Source organism: Gossypium hirsutum, unplaced genomic scaffold (assembly GCF_007990345.1).
Source record: "Gossypium hirsutum isolate 1008001.06 unplaced genomic scaffold, Gossypium_hirsutum_v2.1 scaffold_1223, whole genome shotgun sequence".
NCBI classification, from domain to species: Eukaryota; Viridiplantae; Streptophyta; class Magnoliopsida; order Malvales; family Malvaceae; genus Gossypium; species Gossypium hirsutum.
The window spans coordinates 1,756-9,867 of NW_024403506.1; the positions used below are offsets into that span (position 1 = coordinate 1,756).

The following is an 8,112-nucleotide window of genomic DNA, read 5'->3' on the forward strand; positions in this document are numbered from 1 at the left end:
TTTTAATACATTAGGAGGTAAATGCTTGCCTATTCTATCCTCTTTCTTTTATATTTCTTCCCTATCAAACATGCCCAAAATTATTTTTTCCTACTATTTTACTCTTCTTTCTCTTCTACTTTTCTGTTCAATTAAACACACTCAAAATCAACTTTGATTTTCAGTGGAGGTGGCTTCAGGTAATTTCCTTTGTTGTTCTCTTATTTTGTTTCATCCATAGGAAGATATGAGTGAAGGGAAAGATAGTGTAGCAGCATGACTCATAATCTTAAAATTCGTATGTATAGTACAAAGTTATTCAAATCAGTACGTAGAGGAGTAAAGAAGAAAGTAAAAAGTAAAATTAAAGATCTTCGTATGTAACATAAAATCAAAGATTTGGATAACAATTACAAATGATTCAAACAAATGGACCAAATTTGTATACAAATGCAGATTACAAAGGCAAAACCAAACAAAAAAAAATGTGTTTGAATCTGACAACATGATATATCAAACAAAGACAAATTAAATTATGAATCTTTTCTCATTTTTCTTTCCAAATTTCATGAATCCTTGAATGGCTCCGACATCAATGGCCTTATTGGTACCTTCTACCTGAAGCTCTATAACACTATCTAAGTTCGACTTTTCATTTTTGTTGAAATATTTCTGTCCAAAGCATATCTTGAGTCTACTATCTTTCAAAGATCCTCCAAACAAATGAGAAAGTATTTGAAAATTTTAACATACCTGTATTGGCCGTATTTTGTCATCTAACTCTCAAATTGAAATCCAGTGGCATAACTTATAGAACCAAGAACCTGAAGCAGAAGCATTATGGGATGGCAAGCAGACACCAAGCTGCTAGCAAGAATTAACTATTGCTATGAAATCAGTTTAAGTAGTAGAGTTTCTAGTTCTTTTTCCAAAAAAAGGAGCTTTCTAAACCCTTTGGATGCTTGGAAGAGTTTTCACCATTGTTCCATTTCTTCCTGGAGTGAACTGAAGGTTCCATCTCTATTGCTTCATTTGGTGGTGGTGTTGAGATCTCTATTTCAGCAATCACCCTACCTGACGTATCTTTTCCATTCACCTCGCTGTTTGTTTCGACATTTACAGTCGAAAACTTAACAGTCTTGTCAGCGATGGTGGCATGGGATCAACTGTAATCATCTCAGGAACATCTTCATCAAAATCTTCTGCTTTTAAATGATCTGATTGCAGTGGCTTATTATCCTCAATAAGCATATTTGCATTGGAGTTTTTTTATTCTGATGATGTGTTTCTTTGAGGAATTTCACATTCTTCAGGTTTCATTACTGAAGTAGTGCTCTGCAACTCTTGAATGTCTTTGAAATCATCAACAATGGCAGTTTGTTGAGTTGCTTCAGATTCGAATGTGACCTCTTCTGAGCCCTTTTCTTGTGCATCTGTGTCACAGGAAAGTACTTTGTTTGTGCCACTTTTCTTATCTGAAGCTTTTACTTTGTTTGTGCTTGATTTAACCTTCTAAGATCCAGTTGTCGATGAACTGTTTTCTTTCGATGCAGACTTTTTCGGTTGGTTTGATTTCAATTCGGCTGATAAGACCTTCGAAGTGTTCCGAGCAGTCGCAAGGCGTTCTATAGTAGAACTTCTTAGAGCTGGCTTTGGTACTTTCTTAGTGTCCTGATTCAAGGGTTGATTCTTCAAAGAAGTTGTTGAAGTTTTAGTTCCAATGGAGTTTTTCCTGGAAGTAACTGGGTTAAGACCCTTAGCTGCACTTCTCTCAGCAATCCTCTTCTGGCGCTGAATCCGTATTCCTCGATTCTCTTCCGAATCTCCTCTTCCTATTTGAAATAGAAAAGACAGAGGACATGAAATCAGAAACATGTTAATGGACACACAATTGGAAGTTTTCATATTTTAAGACCGTGAAAAATGACACAGGCAATGGATTAAAATTTTGGCCACATTGAGCATTGCAGTTTAGAGCCTAAAGGGTTGATAAATACCTGGTCAAATTTGGATTTTCGGACTGCGATTCTGGTTCCGGCCGGCGTTTTCCTAATCTTTGATGCCATGTCTGATTTGCTCTTGACTTCTGATCTGTTCAGAACTCTAGATCGAGATTCTTTATTCGAAAGTTTCCCTTCAGAACTTCTATGTTTTCTACCATTAGTATCCTTGTCATCAGCACTGGTTGCTTCAACATCAGAATGTTTCCTATTCACTTTAGCAGATAACATGTTCATTTCATAGTCGATTTCTGGAGTCCGAGAAGAGATGGCATTTACCTAAGATGAATCACGTCCAAGCATCAAGTAAAGGTCATCTGGTTCATATGAAACAGAAACAGCCTTTGGAACATTTTCTGCATTGTTATTTTCATGTTGAGTAGCTTCGATTTCGGTAACCATGCCTATACCGATCCGTAACTGAGAATCATGTTGATCTTCTCCTAATGATGGACCTTGAATCATTAAAGAATCATCAATGAGAGCATCTTTCTTGTTTTTCTCAGTGTTGAAACATCCTGCGGCTAATGAAGAAGCATTATCACCGTTGAACATTTTGAGGCCTATGATCTCATCCTGGTTTGCTGATTTATCCAGTTGGTTGCTCATAAACCATTCTCCTTCTTTTTGACTTCTGGTCATTGTAGATTCTGTGGCGAAATCCGATATATCAGTTCGAGAACTGATCCGAGAACCATTGCCTTGTAGCATCACCAATTCCTCATTTGTGTTCTCTCTTCTCTTAACAACTGGTCCAAAGAATTCATTAGTTCCGAAGTTTATGCCTCGAGTTTCACCCTCATAGCTGCTATCCATCTGTGTGGCCAGAAAGGATCACTAGATACTGCAGGCTGATTTCTTACTGTCTCGGAGTTCGGATTAAATACAGATGATCTCCCGATTCTATTCTCGGAACCATTGCCTGCAAAATATTTACCTTGCAACCTTGTACGCTCGGAAGAATCCAAATCCTTTTCCTGCAACAGAAGGTTTTGGAAAGCATCCCAGGGATTGTTTGCGGTGGCAGCCTTAGTTTCATGTTCATAATCATATGAAGCAGTGTTTCGATGCTTGCTTCGATTGTGTTGCTTATGATGTCGCGAGGTAGATTTATGTTGTTTCTCCAATGATTCAACAGCCTCCTCCACTTGCTGTTTAAGAGAATCTCCATCAATGAACTCATCCTCATCTGAAGTTTCTTCAGAGTCACTATCCTTTTCCCCATTCCTCTCGGAAGAAATGTAATTAATGTTACGAATAACTACCTTTCTTGAGGCTCTCTTTTCGTGCTTTTTCTTTCGAACTTGCTCTTCTGGTTCACTCTCGGAGCTTGAATCACTAGGCTCAGTCGATTCATCTTGCTTTGATGTTTCATCTGCCTTACTACGTGAAGATTTTCTCCTGCTCCTAGAAGATGATTTATGACTTCTATGATCCTCTGGTTCCCAACCACGCGCAAGACTCGAATCCTCTACATTCGGAGGCCAATGCATATTCCCCGGATAATACGGAGGCGTAGCATGCATTCCGGAGAAAAAGTAACCTTGATATAGAGACATTTGTTGAAATCCAGGACCCTAAAAATTGTGCATGAATTGAGGAGCATGGGGTGGCCATGGCATCTGTACTTGAGCTTTCCCATCTGTGGAAGATGTTAAAGATTTCAGAACATGTACAGTTCATCATATGAGACCTGAGAAATTCGAGGATCCATCCTTAACGGGGTTAATATCTGAACTCCTAGCATCAGATGCATCAGCTGAACCGTTTTGCTTCGTGCTAGACAAACTCATCATAAGATTTTGATTTGGATCATTTTCTTCCCCGCAAGTACGGTCCCGGATGTTCTAAGGTAAGACAAGTCTGGTCTTGGACATGCTTGCATTGTTGCTACGTCAGCCATCCAAAGCCTATCTTCATTCTTTCTCTTGCACAGCTCCATGAAATTCAAGCAGGCTTCCCTGACATATAAAATGAAATCAACTATATTTTCGAATATAGAAGATAAATGGTCCTTAATTTTTGATGTATAACATGAAACTCACACACACATACATGAATAATGATTTAATGTTTGAATGAAAAAAACCAAATGGCATAAAGTAATGTAAAAAAATTGCATACAATCTACATTAAAGACAAAGCTTTCATGGCCTCAAGTAATGCTGCAATTTTCAAACCGACACTCCATTAAACTCTCATTATATCTATAAAATGCAGACCTAACTCCTAACTGATGGAAATCATTGGTTTGCCTTAACCGTGAAGCACCGAAAGCATCCGCAAAAGATAAGAGATCTTTGATATGATCAGGTTCATAACCGGCAACCAAGGCACGAGCATAAGCCATTGCTTGTTCTTTAGAAAGTACTTTCTTCCTAGTTTCGAGAACTCGTTGAAGTCAAACCCTGAGCAATGGCTACATAGTAATGACAGAAATGTAAAATCAGAGCTAATGCGAATAAATTGCAAAGAAGAAAGTAATTTACTTTGAATTTTCTTCTTGAACAACATCCCCAGTTCCATTGAATTCACCATTTGACTGAACAAAGCATGGAGAACACGTGAATTAAGATTGTGAGATATCAAGGGAATGAAACCAAACAAATGTTTTAGCAGATCAGACACAACATACCTTTGATGAAGAAATGTTTCCTGGAAATTCCCGAAAATAACTGATTCAGTTCCTGTCAGTTTCAAATTGGATGAATCATGAGTAACATAATTGATAATACTATAACAACATTGAATTCTAAAACATAGAACTCAATAAAACTGATGAACTTCATAAACCAAAATCCACCAAAACATCAACAAATCTTCATAACATGAAAAGAACAAGTTCAGACAAAACATACCATCTGTCTCTGTGGCACCAGCTGCATTTGCTGCTTCATTTGATTGAATTGAATTCTCAATCTACTCAATTTCTCTTTCCACTGTCACAAATCTATCAAGAACTTCCGGTGTGCTAACAACCTCACAAACCTGTTAAAACCCAAGTTTTAGTTCAGTTGGTTCAAAGACAGATACCCTTAGAAAGAGACATTCAATACAATTAAGATTCGAATCTCGATATCCGTAACATTTTACCTTTGCAGAGTGGCTTTAGTGAACCAAGGAGTTAAGCCAACTGGACGAAGAGTTATAGAGTAGCCTCTTTTTGATATTTGATCTTTAGTAGTTTTGAGATGCGAAATGAAGGGATCTAATAATCCAGATGCCAATTTCTCACTCTCTTTTCTAGCAAAAATCACCAGTTCACATCTTCAATTTCTGATAAACCAAATCAGATGAAATGACACAATGAAAGAACCTCAATTCACACGAAAAAAAGAAAAAGATAGCTGGTTCTAGTTGGAGTGAGTTGGAACAAAACATAATCAAGACGTGTCCTCAAGTCCATAATTTTAAGACAAGACAAAGAAACAAACACTGAGTCTCATAAAATGAGTTCATGATCCATTGTTGGAATTTGTAACAGCAACATGTTGTGTTATGCTAAAAAGCTTTAGAAACTCATGGGGTTTTTCAGGTGATTTACTTGCACCATAAAAGTTGGCAAGGTTTTTTTTTTCTATTTCATTGGATGTTGTGCTGTTTCATCTTTTGCAGGGTATTTAGTACTTTGGTTTGTGTTTGGCTTGAAAGAATGTTACAAACTATAGACACTAAAAACCAAACATTTAAGAGAAAAAAAAAAAAGAAAAGAAAAAGAAAATGGCAGTTTGCCAGCAAAGAGTTGATGAAAAGGCATAGAGCTTTATCACATGGGAAAGTTATGAAGATGAGAAGGAAAACGAGATTTGATGATATTTTAATGGAAGTTGGGTCCCATTTACCGACAGTATTGTCTCCATTTTCTATTTTATATATAAAAGTTTTGATATGAGAAGATGAATTCCATTGATGTCTGGTTCTGATTTTGCAAAGTTATTAGTTGAGAAGTCAAATCTTTACTTTCTTTTCTTCTTTCTTGCTGTTTTATAGTTATGGTCAAATATGCAATTTTGTGAACTATAAAATGAGCTCATTTATAAAAAGTTCAAATAAAAATTAAATTTAGTTTTATTTGAAATAATAAAATTAGTTGTATATAGAAATATAACAAATAATACTATTCTCTACTTTATAAAATAAAAAGATAATACACTCTCAAAATAATATTTTATATCATATGATTAATAAGCATAATTTAAATCCTATCCTATTCTTCTAGAATAGAATCATGGGTATCTGCTTTCTTTAGAAGCATCTTTTTAGATAGCAATAATGGTATGAGAACCTATTTTACGGAAAGTCTGATTAGGGTTCATAATTAATTAATTAATCACCAATGTGGCTTTCTATAATTGTAGTTGCAAAATTTTGATATCTTTGGTTCAAATCTAGCTTTCAATTAATAATATATAAATGCCATTAATGGTCTGATTATGAAAGATTTCCACCAAAACTTAAATTTGGAGAGTCTTTCTTGCTTATCAACAAACTTGCCACTCACTTTTCCCTCATTTTTTTTTTGTATATTTGAAGAATTATAATTTAAATTAATATTAACATTTAAATGTGCCCGAATTATTATTTTTTAATATCTATTTTACGAATCATATTTGAGTTTTAACAATATCATTCAAAATTTGAATAATAATACTTGTAGTGAGTTGTGGTGAAAACAAAAATTGAATGAACGAGGTCTGATATATTAGTGGTTTACATTAGTTATGAAATGGTACCTAACAAGTTATTAATTGCTTTGTTTTTGTTTTTTCTCTCAACTTTGCAACAAACGATAGCAGAGTTGACATTTTGAGTTTTGTTAATTTTTTTTCTTAAGAATCAAATCCATACCCTTCAATATAAATTAAAGCTTTGATTGGTTATTTTATCAACCCCCAGGGGGGAGGGGAGACTATGAAGGCTTTATTTATGCTTAGCTATTTATGAAGTTCCTATTTTCTAGAAGAAAATATATTCACATTTTTTTACCGTCATTTATAGAACTAAAGAGAGTTGATTTAAAAAGCATAACAACGTCAAGAGTGCTCTCTTGTTGTCTCCCAAAGAAACAGGTTTGTTGTTGTTGGGTTTCGAGTAGGGCGGTGATGAAGGTGTCTATGGAGAGGGACGACATCTTTTGAAGATCTTACACATGCGATTGGATCCACTTTTGGAGGAATCATTAGTTCGAAAATAATTGAGAATTTTTACCGTATTAAAGTGGAGTTAGACGTGCAAAAGCCTCTACGTAGAGGGATTTTCATTCTAGCAGGTTCGCAAAAAAATTTTGGGTCTCTTTTAAGTCTGAAAATTTGCCTGGCTTTTGCTTTGGATGTAGGTGTATGAGACACGTAATAAAGGAATGCAATGACACTCTAGCAGATTCTAAGGAATTACCAGAAGACGATTTACCTTTCTCTCTAACCCTGAAAGCAGAGTCAAACTTGATGGGGAAGGTAAGTATGCAGCTAGGAGCAAACATGAAGAAATCGATGACACAATATTTCTACTTGGGGAGATCTAATGAGAAAATGGGGGAAAACACAAATTCCGATAAAGTTCAGGACAAAAGGTAGATGGCAATGAAGGACAATTCGGAAATCAGGGAGGTAGAGACCAATAAGGACTCTCCCTTGTCACGACCGAATCTTAAGGAAAAAGATAAAGGATAGAATTTGGTTTGACGATAAATTTAGAGGTGGTGATAAGGATGAATACAAAGATACAGTCCTCTATTCTAAAAATCCAGATTGTGATAAAATGGAACACAGTGAGCCTTTAATTTGGGCCAGCTCTCCTTCAGCTAGGGAAATGGGCCAAGTTGATTCATCTTACAATAACATAGATGGACCCAATGGATCAAGAAAAGGATGGAGACGAATTGGGAAAACAAACCTAATGGATCAAAGTGAAGGGGATTCGCTTATTGAAAAAGGAAAGGGGATTGGGAGGGTCTGGAAGATTTATAAACACTCTCCGAAACTAACAATAGGGGAAAAAGGGCAAAAGTAGTAGAAGGGGAATCTGGAATTGGAGAAAACATAGTTCCAATGGGTAATTCTACACGAGAAGTTCAAGCATCACCTTAATTAGGATCGACAGCAGCCAGTTGGCTTGCCGACCGAGCAGAATGAAA

At 35.9% G+C, this 8,112-nt stretch overlaps 1 pseudogene; it reads right to left on the minus strand.

The window, feature by feature from the left end:
- Positions 1-338: 338 nt before the first annotated feature.
- Positions 339-5,769, minus strand: LOC121227609 (COP1-interacting protein 7-like; annotated as a pseudogene).
- Between the last annotated feature and the right edge of the window lie 2,343 nt (positions 5,770-8,112).